This window comes from Egretta garzetta, unplaced genomic scaffold (genome assembly GCF_000687185.1).
Source record: "Egretta garzetta isolate BGI_Z169 unplaced genomic scaffold, ASM68718v1 scaffold30, whole genome shotgun sequence".
Classification (NCBI taxonomy): domain Eukaryota; kingdom Metazoa; phylum Chordata; class Aves; order Pelecaniformes; family Ardeidae; genus Egretta; species Egretta garzetta.
Window position 1 is genome coordinate 5254442 of NW_009258383.1, and position 12685 is coordinate 5267126.

Sequence of the window (12685 nt, forward strand, 5' to 3'; positions counted from 1 at the left end):
TTTGCTTTCCTTAGATAATGGATTTATTCTGAAAAAGACCTCAAGTTTAGAGGCTTCCCAGTCCATGGGAACTTCACTGTAGTAACAAGCACTATACTGAGTTGTACTACTGGGAACTTATTTGTAAATAAGAGGAAATGAGGACAAAAATAAAAGTAATGGCCATATAGTTACAACACAATTTGTTGCATCTAAACCATGTTAAGCTTTGTCTAACAGATACATCCAGCTATCTTCAGCTGACATTCATCCTGGCTCTCATTCAGCGTATACCAGTAATTTGGTACTGCCTCTCAAGTAGTCAGCCTGACATAATAGTGCATGTCAATCTTTCTCTTTGTGCCTCTTTGAATGCTTGTCCTAAAAACCAGATTGACTCAATTGGAATAAAAAGTATCCTGGAGTAAACAACAAAAACAGTAGCCATCCGATTGTCCAATATTGTTACAGATTTTAACATGTACAGTACTATCAAGGCATAATTAGCTTATTGAAATTCCTTGTTTCTACAGATAGAAAGCATCAGAGCTAACCCCATGGATGCATACCTGCTGAGCTGATATGCAAGTCAGAGAAATTGAAACTGATGAGTTTGCTGAAGGTTTCCATTAAAATAACGAAGTGATTCCAACCCCACCAACCGCCATGGGAGAAAGGCTCCTGTGGGACCTGAAGGGTGTATGGTGATCTGCAGGCACAGATCAGGTATTTGCTGTTCGGTTCTTTGTGGCAATTATATGCACATACCAGGGTTCATGCTTTTGAGATGTCTTTACAGAGGTAGAAAATATTATTTTAAACAGTATGGACTACCTAACTATTCGCTAGAATAGGTGAAAAAATTCAGGAAGGTAACCTTGGGTTAGAGCTTGAGTTTGGAGGTCCCACAGTCTGGGGGAACTGGGGGGAAAACACCTCCAGACCCAGAAGTGCTTGTGGGTCCAACACCAGGGACTTGAAATTATGTGAAATCAGGCCACCTCAGACAGAGGCATTTATCATGCCTGATTTATTTTTGGCCCTAAAATATGAGGCTAGTCTCATCAAATCCCATATAAAATTAATGCAGACCAAAATGCACCCCACAGAGTTGTGCAGGACCCCAACATGGGTCCTGCCCTTGACCTCCATGGAGAGGCTTCTCGGTCACCCAGGAAGGGCTGCTGCTGTGCTGCTCTATCACTGGCTACCCACCTGGGCTGCATTTCCCTTCGATGTGCCCTTCCCAAATCCACCCCACTCCCTCCTGAGACCCTGCCATTCTCATCTTTCTCCGCAGAGCCGAAGAGGCTGAGCCAGCTATGCTTGTGAGACCACCGAGGCTAAAGTCAAAGTAGCCACTTCCATGAACTGAAATTATGAAATTGCATTCGTCACTTTAGTTTTCTGTCATTTGACTTCTGTTCATGTATGTGCAGCTGAGCAGCTCAGCAGCTCACTTTCTGTTCAAGATGCGTGTTTTTTCTTTCCTTTTCATCACAGTTTATCACCACTGATGAAGTTGCCAACTTGGGCTTACTTGACAGAGCCTCTAATGGCTTGTGACAGTATCAAGCACCCGTGAGTAAAATCTGTGGAAATGCAGCAAAACTTTGCAGTTGCAGCCTAGAAGGAAAAACATACTCTCTCTGCTTGGGAAGGATGGGTACATCAAAACCACAGCGGTTCCAGTGGGTGTAATGAAACACCCCGGGGGATTATCCGTATGACTTGACACCTAGAGGAAATGCTGGATAATTGCCACCCACAATTTTGAAACGATGGATGACTAACAAACTCAACTGCCAGTCAAGGAGACAGTTTAGTGGGAAGGATGATTCATATCAGAACAATATCACTTTTTCTTCTTTTTTATTTTTTTGGGGGCACCAATGAAGGTGGTAAAAACCAGGCAAAATAGTGACTAGTAGCTAACAACCACGAGTTATTAAAGGTCATTTCAGCCTTTCTTGGTGGCTGCTGATTGTTTATACTCTTACTGGAAGGCACAGAAGATTTGTGAGGCCTCAGGTGAGAGTAACAAAAGCTCAGTGCAAATACGGTGAGTTCTGTGACTCCCTGGTGTCTGATATTTTGCTTGGCTTGGTAAGCACCTATATGATTTTAGGATGGCCATGTGCTTCCCACCATGTATCTTTATGGAGCAACCTGCCCGGGTCACAACTTCTTGTCATGTCTATCCAGGATGAAGCACTGTTGTTTTGAAGAAGCCACTTTTGTGGTAAGTATGCCACAGTTACACCAACCACTGTAGCTAAAACCGGAGTAAACTACTTCTGGTTTTGAATAGCCTTCAAACTGTGTGCGAGAGCCCTCTGCAAAGGACTGTGAGTACGGCTTGTCCATGCAGGCAGCCCCTTGCCTAATCCTCTCCAGGATTAGTGTTGATTCACACCATCAACCTGCAGGAACCTCACCAGGCTCTTGTTGTAAAAACTTTGAAGTTTCATGTCTGTGGCATGAACTGTTTCATTCAATGTCTGTGTTGCCAATGTTTCTAAATATTGGGCTCAAAAGCTGGAAACCTATACCCAGATGCTGCAGTAAATTAGAGTCTCTGCTGCTGAGGGGAGTTTCACTCAAAAAGTCAAGCCATTCTTAGGAGGTAAGAAAATTCCCTTGACTTCAGCAATCTGTATGCAAGGTGTCTAAGCTAATTGTCCCGGTAGGAGGAGCTGGCTCTCAAGGTGCCCATTTCTGCTTGACTATAAAGAGTTTGCGTGACAAATTACATTAAACACCTAACCTGTAGTAGAGAGAAATCCCACTCACTCTACCTGCCTTGCAGGCAAGGGAATCCTTGGGGGATACATTTTGATGTGTTGACTGCTGCATTTGGCTGCTGCTAGGCAATAATGGACAATAGTATGTTTTAACCTATTCGCAGTGATATATCACGTTGAAGCAACAATATCCCCTCTGGTTTGTGGTCACAGCCACGAGATTAGCTGCATCTTTGACTCCTGCTGCAATCGCATTTGGAGTATCATTTTCAAGTGATGAACCCCGACCTGCCCTTCTAGCAATGTAGGATCAAAAGCTGCTCCTGTGCTAGCACACACAGACAAGTCTGATGCTCGTAAGAGACTTTGCTTTAGAAACCATGGTTGATAAAAAATACTATAAGACCTAATACAAGGAGTATATTCAGAATGCTGTAAGAGTCATCAAAGAATGTTAAAATGGGAAAGGGCCTCCACAACTCTTTGTTTTAGCTAACTCATATTATGACCTTAAGATTTATGTAGGTCTTACTGTCCTGGTTTCGATTGGGATAGAGTTGATTTTCTTCCTAGTAGCTGGCATAGTGCTGTGGATTTAGTACTAGAAGAATGTTGATAACTCACTGATGTTGTAGTTCTTGCTAAGTAGTGCGTACACCAGTCAAGGACTTCTCAGCTCTCAGCTCTGCCAGGGGCACCAGAAGATGGGAGGGGGCACAGCCAGCACAGCTGACTCAAACTGACCAAGGGCTATTCCAGACCATATGATGTCCTGCTCAGTATATAAGCTGGGGGAAGAAGAAGGAAGAGGGGACATTCAGAGCGATGGTGTTTGTTTTCCCAGATAACTGTTAGGCGTGATGGAGCCCTGCTTTCCTGGTCATGGCTGAGCACCTGCCTGCCCATGGGAAGTGGTGAATGAATTCCTTGGTTTGCTTTGCTTGTGTGCGCGGCTTTTGCTTTATCTTTTAAACTGTCTTTATCTCAAACCATGAGTTTTCTCACTTTCACTCTTCTGATTCTTTCTCCCATCCCATCAGGGGGGAGTGAGCAAGCAGCTGAGAGAGGCTTAAGTTGCCAGCCAGGGTTAAACCACGCCACCTAGTTTTTCCAAGTATTGTCAGTCATGGGGCACAGGGTTCTGCTCATTTTCTTGCAGGTTCTCTGCCCACAAACTGCTGGTCAGTGTTAGGTTTATGGTTGGACTTGACTTTTTCAACCTAAATGGTTCTATGATTCTATCCCCATGCTTTGACCCACACAGCAGAAGAAAGATTATACCCGTGTTAAAGACAATATTTCCGAGGCCCCGACACCTGTGAACTCAGCGAAGCATCAGATTCCTGAGTATTCTTAAAACTACGTAAGACTGACTCAGTTCTTAAACGCCCTTTAGTACACAAGAGATTAAGAGGAAAAACCCCAGCGTATGATATACTATTACTGATATCTCCTACAGTTTTTATTATGTTTTGTCCTAGTCTCTGATCCCAAATTCCTGTATTTACTACCCTTCCTCCAAGTGAAATATGCAATCATCTCATAATTCAATGAGAGGATGTGATTAGAATAGGAGCCTGAGAACTTCATTTCTACTGAGTTTCAATTATCTCTGGTACACAACCAGATGCACACAACCTGTTATTGAATATAAACACTCTATTCATTTCCCTCTGCCAAAATTATTTGCATCACACTCAGAAGCAAGAAATCAACTTTTCAAATAGGAAAGTGGATCTCCTAAATAGATGTTTTGATTTTCATATTGATGAAAGACACTGAAGAACTACAAGAAGTGAAAGAGTCAGCACTATAGATATAAAGAATCTTATTCAGATGTTTCTATATTTTTAGTAAAGCACAGAAGAGCTTTCATTAAAGTCAATTTGCATAAATTGCTTGCTGAGCAGATTGTTCCTCACTACTGACTATGGAAATAAAGATTCTCCACAATTAACGTATTCTGTTGCCAGCTCAGTAAAACTGTTAAATATATGGTTAAATCCTCAGATTATATTCATGTAAAGAATGGATTAAGAAAATGTTCTCAGCGTTTAAGCATGAGGTAAATGCTACATTGATTCAAAGCTTGAAATTAAGATTTAACATCCCTATTTTGAAGCTAGCTATAGCTAAAACTTTATTAATATTTTTTCCTCCCAGTGCATTTAAGCTTATTTCTGTGAGCCTTAAACCCTAGCATTTCATTCTTGTGTGCCTTTTATTTGGATCTAATTGTTTCTCATTGTACACTTGCAAAAACCATTCAAATATATGGATAAATTTGTAGTTAGCCTCTGTCTATTTTAAGTACGACATATGCAAATTCCACCTACCTGTTTGGCAGTGCAATCTGTTTGGTAAATTCAGGATGATGTGATATGGCAATTGCATAACACGGAGTCAAGCTAGCACGACTGTCAGGATTAGGAGAGATGAGGGAGGAATGACAGAGTTACAAATAACTGTCCTCAGCGTGGGGTTTGTGGTGGTTTCAGTCTATTTTAAATCTTTCAAGCCTGAAGTGTGGTGAAGAAAAAAGACAACAGAGCTAAGATAGGAAAGCCTCTTTTAACTTCACTGTATCTAAGCTTGAAAGGTCCCCGGCATTCACAGAGTCTAGTGCTCTTGAAGGAAATTGCAGCTCAAGGAAATTCTGAGTGTTTTTCTTATCTAAGTTTAATTCCATTAGTGCAAGTCATATACATTCTATAATGTGGCATGGAAAATATTTCAGGATCTGACTGAGGGTATTTTCTAGTGCCAATTTTTTGCCAGTGCTTTAAATAAAATTATCAGCTGAACGGACAATTTACCAGGTTATTACCATCATAATGTTGTCATTCTTAATACAAAATGGAAGGAACTGTATTGTTTTCAGCATCTACAAACTGATGAGAGTAATGGACTGACAGGGAAAAAGGAGATTAGTGATTTGGCCCAAAGGCAGGGCACTTTCACTAGGAAGGGACCATCAACAAGTGTGCATTTGCCTATGTAAATCAGACAGTCCCTCAAACCATCCTTACTATCCTCAGTTCTCACAAACCCAGTGGGTCTTCTGCTTTAACCCAGCTGCACTTGGTGCCTAACGCTGACACCATTAACCCTACTGCTGCCTGTGACACCCAATAGCCAGCAGCAACATGGGAAAAAAGAGCATTGTGGCCTAATCCTTATAAATTGCCTAAATCAACACCTTTCAGTTGCCTGCTGTGGAAGGGTCATACATACAGGTTGTGGAAGGGCAGGCATTTTTGCACTCTTTAGCAAACTGCTGGATAAGATCTGGCCTTTTGGAGTAACAGGACTCCTTGGGTATACCGCCAACCTTTCCAGATGCTCAAGAGATAACAGGTTCTGGGCTGTTTTCTTAAGTGAGCACAGATCTCTTCCCTTCCCCTTGCCCCTGGGTCCTGGTGATGCTGAAACCAGTAGAAATGTGCATATAAACCAAGGATATACGGTTGCACAGTGCAGGCTGCAGGAAGCAGTTTGGCTTCTCGAAGTCAAATAAAAGTGAAGAGGAAGGATGCAGGCTCTACCCCTGGTAGCCGTAACTCCCCTTTTCCTCCTTTGGGATGTATCCAGTGATATTAGCTGATATTAACCCGCTGGGCTAAATCTCTCCCAGAGCTACAGTCCAGACATATGTATTTGTTGCAGTAGAAACAGAACAAAACAATTGCAAGAAACTGGTTTAAAAAAAGGAATCAGGAAAAGCATAGCAAGCACAAAAGAAAACTTGGGTGTTTTTCAGCCTGCAGTGCTGCTCTAAAGTGTGGTGAACCCACAGGGAGCCTACCCCCACCCTGTCTGGGAACAGGCCATGGACCCCAGAGCGAGAAGCAGCTTTGATAAGTGCGGCTGTTTGATTTGGTGGTGTTCCCCATGGGCTGGTGCAAGGAATCTCCCTGGTGAAGCGCCCTTCTCATTTGGGACCCAGCTAGCCCTAAAGGATGGTCAAGGGCAAGCTCCTTTCCTATCCCAGGGTACAGAGGGCACTGGCATGGGCAGCTTGAACTGAAAACAGCTCCCTTTGCACGTGGGAGATCGAATCACGGAAGCACTTTATTTTCAATATGAAAACCAGGTGGAGCTCTGGGAGAAGACAATCATACACCATGTGCTGCTTGCATTCGTGGTCTGAAGATAATAAGGTTGTTTCCTTGTTGCACCGTTCAGAACAGTTCTGTTCTTGGAGAGTGTTTCAGTGTACCGGGAGCCAGATGCATTGTAGTGGCCTGGCACGGATGGCAGTATTCGTATGGCACCAGTTATGTTAGGATATGCAAGTCTGCACTCTGTATGGAGCCAAAACATGGCTGTCTAGCAAAAGGCACCATCAGACAGCAATATTTTGCAGATATAATTTGGTAGGGTTTAAGGATCTATCCATTAACTTCAGAATCTGACCTTACAATGCCCCGGGTGATTTTATATTGTTCCTAAATTGCTTTCAGGCACTTTCCCTGATAGTTATTGTATTTCCCAGACCGAATTATATTAAACTGATCACTGATTACTTGGGGGCTTTTCCCCCCTCAGGGAAAATCATTGTTTGAACAGTTTCAACACGTAAAAATGAAAGTGAAGTTAAATGGTACATCTTTTATTGGAATACAACTGCATGATTTAAAACCAACAACTATGGATCACGTTAAAACAAATTAATAAGTGAATTCCTGAATTCTTATCAAGTGAAGGATGATGCAGATCAGAGTGGCTTTTTCATTTCATTCAGAGCTTATAGCTTTGCCAAAATGTAGGTAAAGTTTGTGAACTTCTGGTTTGTACAAGTTTCAGTCAAAATTCTCAGTTCTCATTTTGTTTGACAAGTCTTCTTTTGACATGCAAAAGATAGGAAAGTACGGGGATCACACACTTTCATTTAGTATTTTAATTGCTGAGTCTAAATTTGGCAGTGTCTCCACCTTAATGGAACTTAATGGTACTGTAATTGCTTGGTGGTGTCAGGGAGAATCGATTCCTGATTATGTTCAGGAATAGCACTTTCATGTCTCAACTGAATTCAAACACAGAGACATTCCTGCCTGCAGAGAAATGTGCCACAAAACACCTCTTCATCATCCCTGATGATAAACAGTGGCACTAATTCTTGATAATAACTCTTATCTTTTCTGCAACAAATATTTTCTTTATATTTTAGCACATTTGATTAAACTGTTCTCAGGGGCCTGAGAAGCAATTTTACGTTCCTATTACAGTAATTAGTCTGCATATAGTATTAAAAATTATGTGTGCTTGAGAAATTCTTACCTTTATTACAGTGTACATAAATCATGTATTACTCTTATTTTTTTTTAACCAGACTGATTGCTTATGAAACCGACTGCTCTAAATTAGAGCTTTTCTTTCTGGAGGAACTGTCCCACAACAAATGCACTGAGATTTGCTCCACGGTTGAGGAGGGCAGCGAATGTTAAAGTTCACAGCTACCAAGAGGAGACCTCTGATTAAAAAAGCTCTAAAGTGTTGCTTACAAATGAAGACATATATTTGGTGGCTTGCCTGGGGGCATTGTGCTAAATGGAACATTAGAGCCAGAAAGTGCAGTCTGAAAAGGATTCAAGCATCTGAAAGCAGCCTGAAATCTTAACCATGTAGCATTAGTGATGGCCTCAGTGTTGCACTGACATTTGTAAATCAGCCTCACTGGCTGCTGGGACATGCAGGTTCACGTGGGGTCCCTAATACAGGTCCACATGGGAGAGTCCCACAAGCCGCCTCCTTCCCAAGTGCCAGATCCTTGCCTAAGGAAGCGCAGTGCATGGTGTTGCTGTAGTCCTCTGAGCTGGTTCGGCTGGGGACAGGGATGAGCTGCCGTCGTGACCTGGGAGTTGATGTCGCACTGTTGTTGTACCTGGCCTCTGGGACAGCTGGCCACTTGGCAGGTCAGCCAAGCAAGGCTAAAAGCAGCATGTCTTTTGGTGAAGAATGATGATGTAGGTGGAGGGGGCAAGGCTGGAGGTGAGGATATCAGTCTGATATGCAAACACTTGGCTGGGAATGAAAGGATACTACAGCACACTGAAGCTGGCCATTGCAGTTCAGGAGAAGAGAGGTTACTGGTTTTTGTAAAGAGATACTGTGACCACTGAAGCTAGTGGAAATACTTCAGCAGGCTGTAACATAGAGCCTGATCAGCTGTAAATGCATTAACAAAATGCAGATCTGGCATATTTGTCAAAAAGAGGTAGGTGGAAAGGAGAGTTGCCCATGACCCTTGGGCTGCTGTTAGCAGAACACCTTCTCAGCAAAATGTGGTGTCCAGGGGCAGCTGGTGGGAACCTGGACACCTTCTGGTCTTGTGGTCTGGGAGAGCCACAGGCTTGCACTCTCCATTTCTCTACAGTTAGTTCTCGTATCAAAGAAAATAAATCAACCCCTGAAATTAGAGGTCAAGAGAGGAGAAAATAGAGATAGAAATCTATTTTTCTTTCCTCTGTACGTGTCAGGAACCACACATCTGTAGGTCAGGTCAGTTCCTCATGAGTGAAGTGGTTGTTGGACAGTTCCAGTGCTCTTGTAAGCAGCTGACATCCTGAAAATATTTTTAAAAGCAAAGCAAAGCTGGCATTGCAAGTGTCACAATACTACGTGCAGTTCTGACATGTTTTTTTTTGGTGACATGTCTCCAGGAAAGGGACATAAAAGATGGAAAACAACACAAAATCATGTGTGAAATGCTTCATGTCCCACTCTCCTGTGGTGATCTGGAGATGTGTTTGTTCATTTTTATAAGCCTAGTTAAGAGTTCAGGTGCCTCACGTGTTGAACGAAAAAGCTAGAGCTGATCAAATACACTGAGCTGAAATTGTCACTTCTCGTGAAGCCACCTGACAAAGACCCATTCTGGTTTGATGATCTGGGAGTCTTTTAGCACTCCCTGTTGGAAGCCTGTTGTTTGACTTCTTTTTGAAATATCTTTATTGTCTTATCTTTTCAAAATGCAGCTTTTTATTCTCTCATGGGATGTTATCTGTCAATCATCCAAACTCCATGCTGCTTTGGTAATTAGCTAGTTTTTGATCAGAGGCCAAGAAATAAAAAGGTGAAACCTGCTGTGAACTCAAAAGAGGAAGCTGAAGTGGAATTACAGATGAGCGTTGGAGACCCAGCTCTCAGCTGCTCATGATGGGTCCAGCTTCAGTGCTAATGGACATTTTCAGCCTTCACTGACCAAGAAGCCGATCCCTAAGGCTGAGGTGGAAAGGATGGGTGGAAATACATAGGAGCTAATTTTTTCCCTTGGTTAAGGAGCACTACCGACAATCATTCAGATGGTCTATGAAAAGATCTAGAAGACGCATGTGGCTTTGTAGAATTCATCCTTAGGCTCTCTAACACGAAAGTGGTCTTCTGCCTCTGACTACCCTGTCACTGACATCTTCCCTCCTGTGCCTCAGGATGTTTAATCCTGCTGCAGCCCAGGCATCAGAATTGCAGTATGATGTCCAGCATCTGCCCTGTGAGGCTTGACTTGGGTCAAAATAAGGGAGGATCTCTGTAAAAATAAGGTAAATGGGATTAGCCCTGTTGAGTGAATAGCAGTCAAACACTTTGATCTAAGCCTAAGGCCTTCAACTGCATATTTAGCTGTATCATTGAGAAATAGATGTCTCTAGATCCACATGAGTCAAGAGGCTAGTTTCTTGTTCCAAAAGAGTTTATTGAATTTCAAGGGCTAAATTTAGTCTTGGGCCAAATGGACATAATTGAAGTTACTTCAAAGAATGAAGGAAGAATATTTCATTTAAAATCAGATTTTTAGCTGGCAGTAGAGAATTAGGGTAGATCACTCCTAGTTGTTATACCATGTAGAATTCAGAGCATTTTCATTTATCACTATTACAGATTGTCAAGTATTCCAGATGAACAGCAAAAGAAGTGAGCTGATGATAAATTATATTCTCTAATTCGCTCATATATTATGTATGCTTCTATAGAAGCATTTGAATATGCTTATTCTGCTCATTAGTTACAAGTATTAATATAAAACATTGTGATAAACTGTGCATTTATTCTGATCCTACCATCCACATTTGGCTGGAGAAGGAACTCCTTCCCTGTAAAGTCCCCCAGGGATTGATCAATTGGATTAACTCCAGTCCACCCACCTGGAATCAAATCTGGGAGATGCAATTACTTTGCAGACGGTGATTCAGAGTGGCAGCCATGGTCTTTTTCATTACGTTTATGATATGTAATGAGAACACCAAGACTGAGAGACTATAGGTCCTGTAGGATCATCCTGCCTAGGCTTCTCTTTCTTAAGGTAGTGTGGAAAATCCTTCCACTATCTCACAGCATATTTCTAGTGCACATTTTTTTTGAAGTGGAGGAAAATTCATTGTTATGTCCTTGGACCACAGTGCATTCAATTGTGGAAACTGTATTTCTTACAGTTTCTTAACCTTCTTACAGTAGAACTGTCTCTTGTAAAAGACAATTAACATCCCTGAAGCAGATCCTTTCATTCACAGACCACAGCTGCTTCTCACAGTAGTCCCATCATGGAACTGTTCCGGCAGCAGCTAATCTTGAAGTAAAGGAAAGTGAACATTGACTGTCCCTCTACTCCACTTCTCTACTCTACTGTACTCTATTCTACTCTAAAGCTGCTCTGCTCTGGTCTGTGCTACTCTACTCCTTACCCCTTTGATGCACTTCAGCTACCTTTCCAGTCTGAACACATACTCAGTGTTAGGCACATACCAGATCTACATTTCTCTTTGTTTTGGTTGTTTTTTTTTTTTTTTTCTTTTTTTCATAGTTTAGCCTGTGTGTGTGAATCTAAGAATGAGAACCCTAATGAAACATTTTCTCATTATAAGTATATAAGTGTTATTTCTCACCACTGGAAAGAGCATGAACATTCGCAAACATGTCTGCAGGTGGCCTGTTGGCCTGACAGGTTTGTAGCCAGCGGGCAAGGGTTCATGCATTTTTTTCTACAGGCCTTGTAAGTTTTTGGAAGAGTACATTGTACAGCACCTGAGTTATGAAGACAAGGTTGCCTCCACTCCTGCTTTTTTATGCTCTCAGATGAATATGGGATACTTGAGAAAGAAATAGGATGTTGTATATAGTGCAAAGCTTCTCCTCTTTCTACAGAAACAATGATAATTGAATAACTAGACCATTTTTCTCAATGACTTTGAGTTACAAAGTGCTGTCAGCATGTGGGGAATACCCCTGTGTGGCTGCACTGTTGTCATTTGCCAGAGATGCATTCTAAAGATTCAGCAAATGCTTCTTTGCTCTCCTACATCTGTATTGTTACCAGCAGCAGAAATTCCCTTGGAACGAGGAAACTGAGAAAAGTAATGTAATTCCTCCCTGTGAGCTTGGTCAATTCCAATAATTTAACAAGTCAAAGCACTGTTTTGCAATTACTGTTGAGTAGAGATTCTAAGTCAGGACCTACTCTTTAATCACTAAAAAAAAATCAAAAGTGCACACATATTTTACACCAACTTGTATATGATCGGTATTTTTGTAGGACTTGTCTACATAGCTGGAAAGTATCAAGGGTACCAAATAGCTTCAGCAGTGAATATTTGTTAAACGAAGGAGACCAACAGGGCTTGCTCCACTGAAGGTGATTGTCCTTGCAACTTGCACCATTTGGAGACAGCTTCTCTCTAAAAAGAATTTCAATTAATATATCCTTTGCAATGAATGTTGCTAAGCATTAGTTTTTATGAAAGCTCCTTGATGTTACTCTTGAGAACAGATCAAAAGGAACAAATCTAGTATAAAAGAAAATTGTACGTCAGTACTTTCTCAACTGTATGATGATGATTACAAACTGCAGCTGGACAATTCACTGACAACCCATCAATTATACATTTATGAACCCATCTCCTTGGATTTTACTGTAATTGAGGAAAATATATATTTCAGTCATTGCCTCGCTTTAAATATATATAAAAGCC